The following is a 15,000-nucleotide window of genomic DNA, read 5'->3' on the forward strand; positions in this document are numbered from 1 at the left end:
TGCATGGTGTTACGGTCACGTGAAACAAGGTTGCTCTGTAACAGAGAAAGCCTAGGCTCAAATGCATATTCCGCGCAGAGGTCATGAATGTCACATTAACTTTAATTTATAAAGGTTTATAAATTGAGTGAAGCTATGATCTTCGCAGTTATGAACGCAATTTTTACAATTGCGTAGAGAAGCCTGAAAACTTCAGGACTTCAACGGGGTTTGAACCCATGACCTCGCGATTCCGGTGCGACGCTCTAACCAACTGAGCTATGAAGCCACTGACGTTGGGAGCTGGTCATTTGTGGGTTCCATGATTGACGAGCATGGGGGTGGGTTAAACTTGTAAGGCCACAAGGGGTTCAATGATTAATTTCATATTCGCAGTTTATATATGATTCATTTCATATACCATTTCATCATTGATTCATTCCTCACCGGACCATTAGAACCCACAATTTACACCAAAGAATTTAATTTTTATTTTCTGTTTCTCTTACCTTGGCCGCAAAACGCTAATTTTTAGTATTGTATATGTTACGCCCTGATCGAATCATTAAAATAAAATCATCAAATTTTAAAGATATTCTAGAGCCGATCTAATGGAAAAATACCTTTTGAATGGAGTGGAAATTAAGGTAGATAAAATCATTTCCTATGGGCTTTTAACGAATCACAATGAATGTCCCAGGATCGTGAGAAGTTTCCCAAATGTCTCAGCGGTAGAAATTGAAAAGGAATCGGAGATAAAAAAATCAAATTATTACTATTTTGAAACCTGTGGGCACTTTGAGACTAATTTCCCTCACGGGATTATTTGCAGAGTGCTTTTGTTCACAGCTCATACATTTATTTGCCATCTAGTCTTGATTGCAAGAATATAAAACTCGATTGACTCCTCTTACGCACGACAAATGCTCGAAGAACACGGCCTAGAAGGATTTCCGACAAAGAAGTGAAGGAGTTGTGTGCTTTCACCATGGAGAAACTTGCTTCACTCGCGATTCTTGCCACCTTATAATTAGTGGCTTTATCAAGTAAGCCTCCTCTTTTCTGATACTTTTACATTCCGTTTTTGCTCGTCGCAGATCTCCCATCTCAAAGATCATTGGTTTTTGATCTCACACCGAGTAATTAATGAATAAAACCACAGAAAATTCACGTAACAGTACAAGTTGTTCTTGAACGTTGTGGGAATCAAAGTTTCAATTAAGATTAAGCGGAATGCTATTTTCCAGACGGGAATACCCTCAACTTAAATGCAAAAAAAAATAAAATGATAATAATAATAATAATAATAATAATAATAATAATAATAATAATAATAATAATAATAATAATAATAATAATAAATTGAAACGCTAAATCATAACTTTGATGAAGATCGACAGAAAGGCAAACCACAACATTGCAAATAGTAATATCGATTTGACAGGTTTACCATCCATAATTTTCACAGATCCAATTCACAATCACATTGTAAGACTTACGTCTATTTTTCCTTCAATTTCATGGTGTTTTCAGAAACTGGAAAATCAGTATTATTACATTTTATGAAAACTGGCATGATTTCGTAGGTATTCGAGCTCTCGATAATGTTCTCTGGCAACTACAAAATTTGACATATTGAATCAATCGGAATTAAAATAGCATTTCCCCCAAGTTAACTTTCATTTCGTTATGGTTGTTTTCACAGGTTCATTTCCCAGCCAAGAACACGGTTAGTTTACCAACTTTCTTTGGTATCTATTTGCAACTGAACCGAAATAATCTTGTTTGAAAATTGAATTGAAAACTTTGCAATAGAAATTTAAAATACTTCTACACGGCATTGTAGATTTATTTCAAAAAAGCCATCTTAAACGACAATTGCTTCGACGTGGAAAAAATGACCTTCAAAGTGAACCTCACGTCTTATATCAGTGAGCAATTTGTATAACAAATGCCCAAAAAGGTAGACATGATATAATTACATCATTTTTTTCACCAATGACACCGTCTTTTTTACATTTGATGTAAAGTGAAGTTGGGAGTTGATTTACCTTTCGATCAGAAAATCAAAATTTAACCTATTTGTCATCCATATATTTCAGCAAAAAGTATCAAACGGACTGACACGGTCTATCTCCCTTTTACTTATGTTAATAAGGAAGAACCTTGAAAGGATATTGAAAAATAGATCCCAATTTCAGATTTTAATATACTAGTCAAACAGAGATTCACGCCGATAAAAATCCATATTATTTTGTGACAACACATTGTTGTCGCAAAGCAAGTAAAACAAAAAAGGGAAAACGCGATCAAGCTAGCAAATGGGTGGTTAGATTTTGTTAAAAGATGGAAAACACCATCAACAAACAAATATTCTATTGCTTAGTGCATGCAATACACCAATAAGAATAAACTAAGGGCGCGTTCGATTGACCCTATTCCGGAATAAGAATACGTGGAGTGATGATTAAAACGGTATGTTTGGCGCGTTTCGAAGCTGCAAGGATGATGAAAATAGCAAATGTTGACAATTTTAATATGAATCTCCGCAAAAACGAAGGATTTGCAACTTGTAGTCCATGTATTCCTATTCCGGAATACGGTCAATCGAACGCACCCTAAGTCTTCCCTGCATGTCGCGGTCGTTCATTGATCTTTGAGAATTTGCATTTCAGCTTTTAAAATTCTGTTTTACGCTACCGACTTTTGTATCCATTATGGTTATAGCAAGTAACTAAGTTGCTGTGTTATTCTGCTGTTGTATTTTGGTCTTCTGAAAGACATCTTGCTTTCATCCGTAAATGTTTTCTCCCGGCTTTAATAACACATCCTAGCAGCCTTCTCTAACATCGTTTGCCTCAGTCCATCCGTAAAAATGACCTGAAATATTTTTTGGGAAGTCTATATATTCCAACATGAGACTTACTTTATCCTGCAAAATTACGATAATATGGTTTTCTCAAAAAAGAAATATCACTTTTATTGTTTGCGGTCCTACCCAATCTGCCCACAGCAAAAGAGGGTCGAGTTATTAGATTTCGTGCTACGTTATCTGTACCAGTTAGTGAATTCGATGAAACTATTTGCTGCGGCCAATTTGTTTCATTACTACGTAACCGTGGTTTAACCATGGAACGTTATGCAAGGGATATCACTTCATTCAATTTGTCGTGCAGTTATTTTTGAAAAAAATGTCGATAGATTTTGTATCCACCGAAGAAATACAGAACTTAAGAAACTTGAAGGAATTTCGCTGGGCTCTTTAAATCTGAAGGGCGTTTTCGGTATAAATTTATCTCTGTCGAAATCGGTGAACCACTGTCGTTTTTGGGATTCAACCACATTATTAGATATATATTTAGATTTTCATTTTTAATACGGAAAAAAATCTTCATTGTGGGAGAAATAAATTATTGCCACAGTAAATTGGAGGCATTTCAAGGCTATTTTATCATTGCAATTAAAAGTATTTGCTTTTTAATGGCACAAGTTTTCACTTTGTACTACCGAGCTCAGTGATTGACAAATTGAGATCACCTTTCAAATAAAACACAAAGACTTTTTGACACTTTGATATATTACAATAATTACAATAATAGAACGTGGACAATTTTCTTCGTTTCAGGATAAAGTTACTACACCAAAAATTGATAAACAAGAGGAACCAACACAATAAGCTGCCTGTGTGAAAGTCTGAAAAGGCCAAAAAAGCGATCTCGAGACAAATTCCGACTTTAGCCCGTGGTTAATTACAGAATTGGAAATTTGGATATAACTTCAATAATTAATATGTAGGCTCGTCTCAAAGTCATACAAATGAAGGCTGTAACACTCAAATATTGGCTATACAAAATTAAGGTCTGAAATATAAACAATGTTTCTTAAATTCTGTTGCTTAATGCACTTTTTCAACGGCTCTTGGTTTATATCCTCTAACAAGTCTAATGGCTCGGATTGAGCTCAATTCTCTTTCTTCGAATCTAAATTTACGGCGAGTAGTTTGTTACAACATTCTACGAACGAACAAAATTACTCTCATTGCCTACCACCATTGTCCTTTTTAAAACGTTAAAGAAAAGTCAATTTAACATTTCCCGAAATATGAAAGCCGGCGGAGCGAAATATCCACACATGTGACTCAATCGTAGGGGGAGTAAAAGATTTATTCTCGATCGTTTCAGTTGGAATTAAGACTTTCTTTTCTGTTTTTTTTGGCTCGACATCTAATCAAGATTAGATAATCTTCCGAAAGGTCCTCTCCCACTCCTAATCTTGCCAGAAATTAAGCTCCAACAAATTTATGAAGATAATTTTTGAATTGACTTTAAATTTCTCACCAGTACCAGGCTGTCGTCGGAGATGACAGGTTACCTCCGCTGAAACCATCTTTGAAGCATAGCACGTTACATTTTCTGTTTTCAAATTGGTATAACATTTTCTGGTCTTCAGCCATGTCTTTTATTCTTTAGTCTTTTGACATTGCAAGGTATTTTAACGAACTGTATGCTTTTCTGAGCTCGAGACGGTGCTGATGGAAAGTAGAGCGCCAGTCTGTGTTAATAATTTTGTTTGTTTTTAATTGCTTTGCTAATCATCGTAGGCATATATATGCAAGTGAAATGTCAACCGGATTTATTACTCTTCAGGTTAAAGTGAAAAGTACCATTAACAACAGAGTATGTTGTGAGAAACGTAAGATTTATCAGGATGCAGCTAAAAGATGTGCTCAATATTTCGTAATATATAGATTTAGCCAAGCCTAAAAGCGGATCTTCCTGGTTATTTAACCTTACTGCCTGTAGAGGTAAAGAAAATAAAAAGACTCGAATTGTCCGCGTTTTGATGTTTCCGGTTGCTGCTTCAATAATTAAATCATTTTCTTTGCTTTCTTCTATAGAAAAATTCATGGCCTAACTAGTGAATTCCACGGTAAATTTTACGCTAAAAACCGGTATCGCATGAATCACAAAGCAATGAGTGTGATATCGGTTTTTCGAGTGAAATTTACTTTTGAATTCACCAGTTTGGCAATGATTTTTTTGGAACCGCACAAGTTTTAAAAGAAAACAAGCACACCCTCAGTGAGTGAATGGAAAGGAAAAAAAAGCCATTTAAGAGTTAACTGTCAATACCCAGCGAATAGGAATCACGCTAAAATTAGAAACCATAAAAAACTTTGTCAGTTTAAGGTCAAAAAAAGAGTTTTGTTTCGTCATTGGTCATTGGTTGCTACGGAGTCACGTGAGAAAGCGCACGAGCCCGGGAAGATCGGTTCTCCTTCACCCCTCTCCGACTGATAGTCGCAATACTGGTGCATACGCCGAGCGGCCGCGGCCTGGATACCACAATATAAAAGAAAAGATGCCCATGCGCTGGGATTCTTCGTTTCGTGGCGGGTTTCGGACCACCACGTTTTTCTGTTTTCTCTGCTCATTGGGAGAGTTTTCCTTTATTTACTGCGGTTTTTAATGTCGGACATGACTGGCGAAACCTCTAAAAATGTAAGTAGTTTTGATTGCGTTAGTTTTGTCGTTTTTTTAAGCATTTATAGCAAGGATTTGCACGAATGAAGGTACGAGTCAATGACCGCCTTCTGTGTCTTTAGGGTGACACTGTGTCACCGTCTGACTCGATCCATATGGCGGGTAGCGGTAATAGACAGCCAGACCTTGAAAAGTTAGTGGCAGAGTCTGTGGCAAAAGCATTACCAGCGGTCCTGCAAGGTGTCCTTCCCTCGCTCTCTTTACCGGGACCGAATGAATTGAAGGATAATGTTAACACGGTGACAAAATCCACCGATGCAAGGTCCCTGTCCAAAGACAAGTGGAAGGAACTGACCACTTCCTATACACAAATTAAAGACACAGAGTCCTTGCTGGTAGCTCCAACGATGGAGACTGGGATGAAAGAGGAATTAAAAAAGAGGCATGGTTACACTAAAACAAAGGATCTCTTCTCCTTTGATGATGGCTTAGCTGAACGTCAATCTGCTTTCTTGGTTGTGGCTCGCCCGTTGTTAGCAGCCTTGACAGCCCTTGATAATTCAGAGGGAGAGGATGACGATGAAGGTCCTGACCTTGATACCGTTAAGGACCTACTGGAAGATGCGCTAGTCCTCCTCGGTAATGCCAACTTTAGGCTTAATGCCTGGAGGCAAAAACGCTTCTCTGAGTTCCTCAGTGGAGTTGGTTTACGTACTCTGCGGGAAGGTATCCCTGCAGATAAGCACCCTTTCCCGGACAAATTTCATGAAAAGATCAAGAGTGAACATGACCATAGCTCAACTAACAGCAAGCTTATCAGCACACCAGCCTCGAAACACTTCTCCAAAGGACCACACAGGAGGGAGCAGCCCTTTCGTGGACACTACCGCACCAGTATCAACAGTCGAGTTGGAGGGAAACGGAAATGGGGATATGGCTCAAGGTCTAACCTGCAGTCCACCAAAAGGGCCAGAACAGCGGGATCTTCCCAGCAATCTGACCCCAAGACCAGCTCGAGCTGACTATCCGTTCCCATGTCTCAAAATGCTTACGCCCCCCACCAACAGATCAGCAACTCGCTTACAATTTTTTTTCAGAATTGGAAACAAATAACACAGGATACTTGGACTTTACAAACAATTCAGGGGTACAAGATCTCCTTTCGCAGGCGCCCCAGGCAATGGCGCATGAGAGTAACCAGAGGTAAATGCCACTCAGATGCTTACCATATGGAAAAGGCTATCAAAGACTTGTTAGCAAAGGGAGCCGTCCGGGAAGCCAAGCCACAGGACGACCAGTTGACTTCAACCGTGTTCTTAGTACAAAAAGAAAATGGCAATTTTCGACCTATCATCAACCTTCGTGCTCTAAACCGGTTCTTAGGGAAGGATTCCTTCAAGATGGAGGGACTGCAAGTATTTAAATCCCTAATACAGCAGGGAGACTTCATGATCAAATTAGACCTGAAAGATGCATATTACGCACTTCCAATTCAACACTCCCACAGAAAGTATCTGAGGTTCGTCTATCAGGACAGAACATACGAGTTTCAGTGCCTTCCCTTTGGCCTGTCCTCAGCTCCGCGGGGATTCACAAAGACACTGAAGCCAGTGCTGTCAGTGTTGCGGTCCATGGGTATCCGGGTTGTGATCTACATAGACGACATGTTATTACTACACCAACAGAGCAAGGTGCCGCAGAAAATCTTTTCTCAAGTGGTAGACTTACTGGAAAAGCTGGCTTTCTTGTGAAGAAGGAGAAGAGTTTCCCCATTCCTTGCTAACGTCTAATCTTCCTCGGAGCTGCTCTAGACTGCACCACGATGACCCTGTCCCTCCGTCAACCAAAACTTACCTCCATTGTGGATACCTGCCATCACCTCCTTGCTCAAGGGAGTGGCTCAGTGAGGACTCTGTCCACGTTAATTGGACAAATGAGCCATGCATCACAAACAGGGATCTTGGTTGCACCACTTCATTACAGAGGTCTTCAACCTGCAAGCAGTGTCACAACATGGGCAGGCAAGGAAAGTGATAGTCCCCTTAATCTCCCAGGCACACAAACACCTAGAGTGGTGGGTCTCAGAGAGCCGCTGCCGTCTAAATGGCTGTCCAATTCAGCTTCCACCCATCGATCTCACAGTTTGGGGTGATGCCTCGAAAACGGGCTGGGGTACAGCCTACCAGGGGATTTCCACTGGGGGCCATTGGCGCGTGGAAAAGGCGCAGTGGCACATCAATCTCTTGCATCTACGAGCAGCAACATTAGCTCTGAAAGCACTTCTGCAGTCCCAAGAGGCTCAACATCCTCCGCTCAAAGACATTCACTTGAGAATAGACAACACCACAGCGGTGGCGTACATCAACAAGAGAGAGGGCACGCAGTCCCCTACTCTGACTGCACAAGCCCTAGAGTTGTGGGCAGTAGCCTTGACAGCAGGAGTATCATTGACAGCTCAACATATTCCAGGCATTCAAAATGTGGTAGCAGACACAGCCTCCAGGCAGATCGAGACCAGAACCGAATGGACATTGGACAGAAAGACCTTCCCGTCCATTTGTCAGAGATTCTACACAACAGAAGTGGACCTCTTTGCATCCCGTTTAAACCACCAATTACTCAAGTATGTCTCGAGGTACCCAGATCCGGGGGCTCTGGCTGTGGATGCATTCCTCCTGGACTGGAGCAAATGCACTTGTCTAATCCATCCTCCCGTAGTCCTTCTGCCTCGGGTACTGAGGAAGATCGAAGAGGATCAAGCAACTGCCGTCCTCCTAATTGCCCCGAACTGGACCGGACAGCCATAGTTTCCAGGCCTCATTCAGATGCTGGTGGATCGCCCACTGCTGCTACCCCAGCGCCAATCTCTCTAGCTTGCTTCTCCCATTTCAGCCAACAGCATACCATCTCCTGTGGAAGTCCCTTCATCTTACAAATTGGCCACTATCAGGGACCGTTACCAAGCGACAGGCTTTTCAAAGGACGTTGTTGACATCTTGGTGGCCTCGTGGGGAACGGCTACCCAGAAGCGGTACTCAGGCCGCTGTAGGGCATGGGTACGCTGGTGTTCTCAACGGGGTTCCTGTCCCATTTCAGCTTCTGTAGCAGAGGTTCTTGCATTCCTTGTCTCCCTAATTATACAAGGCAATTTAGAATACAGGACGATCGCTCTTTAAAGGTCAGCTATTTCTCAGGCTTATGACCCAGGTGGCTCTACTCAGTTAGGAAGCCTCCCCGTTGTGGCTCGTTTTATGAAAGGGGTGTTTAAGATTAAACACCCTAAGCCGAGATACTGTTCTACATGGAACGTTAAGACTGCTTTGTCATTCCTAGAGTCCTTGGAACCCTTATAAGAATTAACACTAAAGCAGCTTTGTTTTAAAACAATTTTATTATTAGCACTGACTTCAGCAGCAAGGGCTCATGAACTGTTTGCGTTGGACTTGACGTATTCTCTCAGGACAGAGGGGTCATGGGAATTTTCACTCCCCACTCATGTGAAGAACTCCAGACCTGGTCACCCAGCTCGGAAGTTTCTTTTTTTGGCATTCCCAGAGAATCCCAGGATTTGTGTTATTCGTTGTCTTACCGCTTACGTGGAGAGGACAAAAGGATTACGGAAATCCACCCAACTATTAGTGTCATTTATTTCTCCGCACAAGGCAATTTCAAGTCAGTCAGTCTCTCGGTGGCTGTCAAGAGCCTTGCGTATGGCCGGAATTGAATTGAATTGAATTGCACTGGCCACTTGACTAGAGGAGCGTCTACCTCAGCCGCTGTCGCGGCAGGACTGTCTGCTGATCTTATCTTGGAAGCTGCGGACTGGGCTTCTGTGCAGACTTTTGAACGGTTCTATCACAAAGAGTCATCTGCTGGTGCCTTTGCAAGGGCTGTGCTTAATGGTTAGATTTATCATTTCGCGGAATACCTGTGTTATACAGTTACAGGAGGCTTTGTACTGTTCTAGGACATTAAGTTTCTTTCTAGCCTCTTTGAGAAATTATTGTTCATTATGGTTGTTACTTTGCTTTATCCTATTTGCAGGAGGCATTTATTGCATTGTTGGAGGACCCTTTGGCCTCATCTAGCTTCATGTAGTATTATTAAATTGTTACGGTTGTTATTTGGCCTTGTCTGATTCGCTTGGCAGTATTTCTTTGGTATACTGCACCAGTATTGCGACTATCAGTCGGAGAGGGGTGAAGGAGAAATTATATTTCCCCGGAGGGTTACTTACCTGACGGGGAGATGTGGTTCTCCGAACCCCTCGCAGACTGATATAAGCAATACTGGTCCCCAGGTCATTGGAGGATATCTTTTCCACCCCTCCATTGTACTGCCAATCGACATGGCCTCACACACTACGACTCAGAGGCACAGCGCATGCGCATCTTTTCTTTTATATTGTGGTATCCAGGCCACGGCCGCGCGACGTATGCACCAGTATTGCTCATATCAGTCTGAGAGGGGTTCGGAGAACCACATCTCCCCGTCAGGTAATTAACCCTCCGGGGAAATATAATTTTTGTGCGATCCTTCGGGAATGTCGGACATGTGTTGTTTTGTTCGCTCAGTGTTGAACGAACACCGAGAAAATCGCCGCTTGGCTGCCGAAAATATGAGTGGAAGGAACCCATTTTTACCGGCAGAAGATGACAATTTACTTTCTGAAGAAAAGGAGTCATGCGAATTCGTCGCCACAGGGCACAGACAAGGTGCCCAGAAGACCATGCTAAACCACCGAAAAGGAGAAGAAAACCTCCTGCAGCTAGTACCATGAGCGATAGCGGAAATTCAAATTCTGAAAAGTCGGATTCCGAGGCAGTCACTTGCCCGCCCAACGGCGACCCGCCAAAACGGGGCAGCTCTGCAGAGGACGCATTGCTCAATGAACTTGCTCAAGTCTTTGAGTCGGACGAGCAAACTGACCCGAAAGTCGCTCAGAAATTGGCATATATCGTCAATAAGCGATGGGGTTCTAAGTTGGAGGAAGCCAAATTAAAAGAAAAATTGGCGAAACACAATCGACCCGATAATTGTGAGAAATTAACTGTGCCAAAGGTCAACTCCAAGATATGGAATAAGCTAAAGCACGGGACCAGGAGCGCGGATTTACGCCTTGCAAACATGCAGAAAGTCCTTGTTAAAGTCGGTAGTGCCGTTGCCAAATCGACTGACACACTGCTGGCTATTCGTGTAGATCCTGACAAGACCTCAGCGCCGGCTCTCACTGAGACATTGAGGAAATTAGTTACGTATAACGCTGATGCTCTGGCATTGTTAGGTCATGTAAACTGATCGAGATGTCTTACCGTGGACCCGACGAGATCAAACCACACTTAAATAACGAATATTCCTCGTTGTGTGGCTCTCAAGTACCCATCACGGGCTTGTTATTTGGCGATGAGCTGCAATCTCAGCTTAACAATATCAAAGCGACTATTATAATTGGCCATACGACTACTGCAAAGCCATCTTACGGCAACCATAGCGATGGCTGGAAGAGCAAATCTTCTCACTCTAGTGGAAAGCCTTTTTTAGGGAAGAGGGGCCGGTCTTACTGGCCACAAAACAATTTCTACAAACCACGGGAAACCGAGAAGAAATCCAGCCAGTGAAATGCTCTGATATCCTGACAGACAAGGTACGGTAAATATGTTCCAGTATCCTGAGCACATAGTTCACTGCTTTAAAGCAGGGGGGCCGAGAGAATATTATAATCAGTGGCAGGCCTTAACCTCAGACCCTGAGATATTGCAAATGATATTAGGCCAGCCAATTGAATTTATCAGGACTCCATATCAAAGAGTATCCCTCAGAGAGAAGAAAATCCTTGATTTGGATGAACAGCATGTCATTGATACCCAAATAGATACACTACTTGCTAAAGGTGTTATTACCCTCAAGTAGTCACGAAGAAGGGGAATATATCTCCTACTTTCACCATGGCCAAAAAGGATGGCTCTTTCAGAGTTATTTTAAATCTCAAGTGTTTAAACACTCATGTGCAATATGGCTGCATCTGCATCTTGATATGCATTAATGTGACAGCGCGATGCTGTTAGTGAGTTTCAAATATGCTAGTCAATACTTGGCTGTGTAGCCGCGCGATGCGGTTCCAGTCGAGACCCACAAATCGACCCTTGCTCGCCATAGAGTCTCCAGTAGCTCAGTGGTTAGAGCATCCGACTAGATCACGGAGGGTCGTGGGTTCAAATCCCATCTGGGACTCGAGTCTACATTTCTCCTTACATTGAATATCATTGTTGTTGTTTCATGTGCAATATCACCATTTTAAAATGGACTCGCTTAATACTGCGCTACATATGGTAAAACCTTAGACCTAAAAGATGCTTATTATTCTGTGCCTATCGCCACTGCCGACCAAAAATATCTGAAGTTTCAGTGGCGAGGAAAACTATATCAATATGTTTGTTTTCCAAATGGATGGCATTTTGCCCCTGGAAGTTTACTAAATTATTAAAGCCAGTATATTCACATTTAAGGCAGCAGGGCCACCTTTCAGCAAGTCAAATTGATTACTCATATCTCCAGGGTGATGACTATGATGACTGTAAAAGAAATGTTAGGGATACTGTCAAATTATTTGATTCCCTTGGGTTTACTGTACACCCTGAAAAATCATCCTTTGTTCCACAACATCGAATCACCTTCATGGGTTTTATTATAGACTCAATTACAATGACAGTCTATCCAACCTCTGAGAAGATCGAGAAGATCATTCATACCTGTCAAGGCCTGTTGCAGTGTCCACACCCCACAGTAAGAGAGGTGGCATCCACCCTTGGGTTACTCATATCAAATTTTCTAGCAGCACAGCTAGGGCCCTTGCATTTTAGGTCGCTGGACATGGACAAAACTGAGGCCTTGCGCTTAAACAAGGGTAACTTTGATGCGAATAGATAATATGACTGATCTATTTCGGTAAACTGGGCACTAGCCATTCCAGAAAGAGAAATTATCTAACCCGTACGCCCTGCATGGGCATGGTGCCTTGAAAATAACATGTGGTTAACCACAAGTCATATCCCGGAAAAAGAGAATACTTTAGCTGATGCAGAGTCCAGGAAATCTAGAAAAGAAACTGAATGGACCTTAGACAGAGGGATTTTCCACGAGGCTGTTAAGAAACTTCATGTTGATCTGTTTGCCTCTAGGCTTAATTACCAATTAAGGCCATTTGTCGCCTACCAACCTGATCCTGAAGCAATGGCTATTAATGCCTTTTCAATTTCTTGGAAACCTTACGTTTTTTATGCTTTTCCTCCCTTTAGTATCATCCCAAAAGTGTTAAAGAAAATCCAAGAAGAGGAGGCCACAGGACTGTTAGTTGTGCCATGCTGGCCGACTTAACCCTGGTGGCCATTGGTAATGAGACTGCTGGTTCAGGAACCCCTTGTGCTTCCAAAAAAGAAACACACCTTATTTCTACCTCAACAGCCAGACTTGGTGCATCCACTACATCAGAATTTCACCCTTCTCATATGCCACTTGTCCGGAAATCCCTTAAAGGCAGAGGACTTTCGGAATCGGCTACCTCACTCATCCTGCAGTCTTAAAGAAGGGGTACTCAACAACAATATAAACCATTCATCGCTAAATGGGAACAGTACTGTTGTCAAAGAAAGATTAATCCTTTTTCAGCGACTCTAGAACATTGGATTAATTTCCTGGCAGAACTGTACCAAACAGGGATTGGATAAAGTGCCCTCAATACAGCCCGGTGTACTTTATCTACTGTTTGTTTCACATCAGAGCATTATACTTTTGGACAGCATCCCTTAGTTTGTCGTTTCATCAAGGAAATGTTCGAATGCAGACTCTCTCTACCAAGGTATCAAGAAACTTGGGATGTGACGGTGGTATTAGACTACCTAGCAAAACTTGGGCCACCTAAGAAACTTAGTTTGAAGAACCTGACTTTGAAAGTGGTCATGTTGATGGCGCTGCTTTCGGAACAGCGTCGCCAGACTCTGCACACATTATCAATTGATTGTATGCAAATAAGTTCTGATAAGTGTGTGTTTTTCATTAACTTATTGTTGAAAAACTTCAAGACCTAGTAAACATTTAGCTTGCATTGAGGTTCAGGCCTATGCACCAGATGTTAGTCTTTGTATTGTAAAGCATCTTCAGCACTATCTGAAGTGTACAGATATTCTTCAAGGTGATGTCAAGCAGCTTTTTGTTAGTTACACTAAGCCTCGCAAAGCTGTTTCCCCTGATACAGTAAGCAGATGGATTAAGACTACATTGGCTGGCGCTGGAATTGACACTTCAAAGTATGGTGCCCACAGCACCAGGTCAGGCTCTATATCTGCAGCTAAAGGGAACAGCAATTCCATTGCCACCATTATGAAAAGTGCTGGGTGGTCCCTGGAGTCCATGCACCTTTACCAAGTTTTACCACAAACCAGTGGAACACCGAGCGAATTTTGGGGCTGAAATTAACAATGTGAGTGGTGACAACTAAGATAGTTTCGTTAAGATAGCATGTTATTGAAGCAGATTCATATTGTTATAAATCATTGCTGTCCTATTTGTGTTCGCACTCACACTGCTTTAAAATCTCATGTGACTCCGTAGCGACCAATGACCAATGACGAAACAGAATACCAAAATTAAACGAGGCTTACCTGTAAGGTGAAGTTTGATTTGGGTTCTGTGAGTCATTGGTCGGGAGCGAAGGAGTCATGTGCCGACCCGTGTATTATTACTCCACCCGTGATTGGGTGTAAGTGCTCACATCTGTTAAAGACTGATCTTCCCGGGCTCGAGCGCTTTCTTACATGACTCCTTCGCTCCCGACCAATGACTCACAGAACCCAAATCAAACTTCACCTTACAGGTAAGCCTCGTTTAATTTTGGTATTTTACTGATGTACTTTATTCCACTTTATCGCTGAAAACGAGATCATTCACATTTTGATTTATTTCATTGAAACACGCCAGCTTGGCTTTGAACAAGAATCGGCAATGCAACCAAGAAAGGACGAACACTAAATTACCTTTAGGTGCTTTAAACAAACTTCTGAAAACACAAGCTAGTGAAATTTCCCCCTAATTTTACGAGATCTCATTTCGATTACGTGTTTATAATATAAGGGCAAAATTTTCTTGTCACTGTCGAGGCACATCGAAAACCAGTTGGGCAAATGGATTAAAAAAGCACTTGCTCGCTCGCATTTTGAAGCAAAACAAACAAACAATTCAACTTTATCTTTTTGTCCAAAATAGTACAGATAATCCAGTTGTCAATAAAAAAATTCGAGTTTCATTCCTGAACAAAGGAAAAACCGATTAAACCACTTTTTAAAAATACGCATCCACTTTAAATGACGCATCCGTAAAAAATAACAAACGGTTTAGTGCCCAAGGAAAGAATTTGTGGAGTAACTTCTTCTTCTTTGAATGCTTGGGAAGAGATTATCAAGCACACTCCCACAACGAAAAAAGAAATAGAAAAAGAGATCTTATGGCATAATCACTTTATCACAATCGGCGGAAAATCCATTTT

The 15,000-nt window shown here is 41.7% G+C and overlaps 1 non-coding gene and 1 pseudogene across 1 annotated transcript; both read left to right on the forward strand.

Moving 5' to 3' along the window:
- LOC138046805 (uncharacterized) overlaps positions 1-14,074 on the forward strand; it is a 14,508-nt pseudogene extending 434 nt beyond the window's left edge.
- Positions 11,620-11,693, forward strand: Trnas-aga (transfer RNA serine (anticodon AGA)). The gene has a single exon. It is a non-coding gene; the product is annotated as a tRNA-Ser (tRNA).
- Positions 14,075-15,000: the final 926 nt, after the last annotated feature.

The sequence above is a fragment of the Montipora capricornis genome, chromosome 4, assembly GCF_036669925.1.
Source record: "Montipora capricornis isolate CH-2021 chromosome 4, ASM3666992v2, whole genome shotgun sequence".
Classification (NCBI taxonomy): Eukaryota; Metazoa; Cnidaria; class Anthozoa; order Scleractinia; family Acroporidae; genus Montipora; species Montipora capricornis.